Raw genomic sequence first — 1474 nt, forward strand, 5'->3', positions numbered from 1 at the left:
CTGAGCAACGAAGCACAGCACACCAGTGGTTAGGACCTGGCGCTTTCACTGCCATGGGTCAGGGTTCAATCCTGGTAGGGAAACTAAGTTTGTGGTGTGGCCCAAAAGAGTCATAATAAAATAAAATATTCTCTTGAGTTAGGCAGTGGCAGGGGGAGGCACAGGTGGGCCCCACTAGGCCAGTTGAAGGAACAGAGAGCGAGCAAAATCCTGTACCGATGCCCCGGCCAGCCTCCCTCAGTTTAGACCTGCCGGTGGTGGGGACCCTGATTCCTCAGCACACCCAGCTCCGGCAGCCCCAGAGCCTGTCCTCAGTCCTTCCAAAGCCCCCGTGCCAACCCAGACTCTTGGCAAAGACAGTTGGTAGAACTCAACAAAAATCCAGTGGAAGGCTTTTCAGCAGGTTTGATAGATGACTATGATCTCTATCAATGGGCAATCCTTACTATCCTTCTTCCTAAAATAAAATTCATTATCGAAATCTGGCACCCAAGTGTTGATAAAAATGGTGAAACATGCATTTCTATTCTTCACAAGCCTGAAAAAGATAAATATGGCTATGAAAAACCTGAGGAACGCTGGTTGCCTATTCCCACTGTGGAAACCATCATGATTAGTGTCATTCCTATGCTGGTAGACCCTAGTGGAGACTCATCTGCTAATATTGATGCTGTGAAAGAGTGAAGACAGAAATGGTGAATTAAAATGGAATGTTGGGGGACTTTCCTGGTGGCCCAGCGGCTAATACTCCATGCTTTCACTTCAGGAGGCCCGGGTTTGATCCCTGGTCAGGGAACTTGATCCCGCATGCCACAACTAAGGCCTGAAACAGTAAAATGAATTAATTAACAAAAAAGGAAAGTTGCTTGCTGTGTGAGGAAAAGCCAAGAGACTGCTTTTGAGTGACATTTATTCAACAGCTGTAACTTCACTTTTTTCAGGGACTGCAGTTGAGACACATGGCACTAGTTCCCTTGCACTCTACTCACCTATTGCTGGACTTCTGTTGTAACAAGTTGGCAAATAAGGCTAGAACTAGGCTGCAAAAAAACATGCCAGTATCAATGTTGACAAGAGCCTAAAAAGTGCCAACTTACAGGTAATTATGCATTTCAAATTCTAATGAACTGCTTTAACCTTCAGGAAGAATTGTAAAGACTTGTACATAGCACAATATGATCCAGATAGTACTATACATATGTTTATGTACATCCACAAATATACCTTGCACCAGATAATGTTTTCTTGTAGTAGAATAAGAATCACGTAAATTCTGAAAGATTTTAGCAGGTTTTCTTTCCCTATTGTTTCTTACCAGTTTTAAAAGATTCCTTAAAGCAAGTCAGATGAAAAGCAATTAGGACTAAAAGTTTCCATCTAATTTCCTTTTTTTTTTAAATGTATGGGAGTATTTCTTTAATATTTTTTGAGACAAATCATCTACAGTAGTTAACTTGAAAATGGTTCTAGCAGA

The 1474-nt window shown here is 42.0% G+C and overlaps 1 pseudogene; it reads left to right on the forward strand.

The window, feature by feature from the left end:
- Positions 1–218: 218 nt before the first annotated feature.
- LOC122700746 lies at positions 219–1228 on the forward strand (annotated as a pseudogene).
- The last annotated feature ends 246 nt before the right edge of the window (positions 1229–1474 follow it).

This window comes from Cervus elaphus, chromosome 9, assembly GCF_910594005.1.
Source record: "Cervus elaphus chromosome 9, mCerEla1.1, whole genome shotgun sequence".
Classification (NCBI taxonomy): Eukaryota; Metazoa; Chordata; class Mammalia; order Artiodactyla; family Cervidae; genus Cervus; species Cervus elaphus.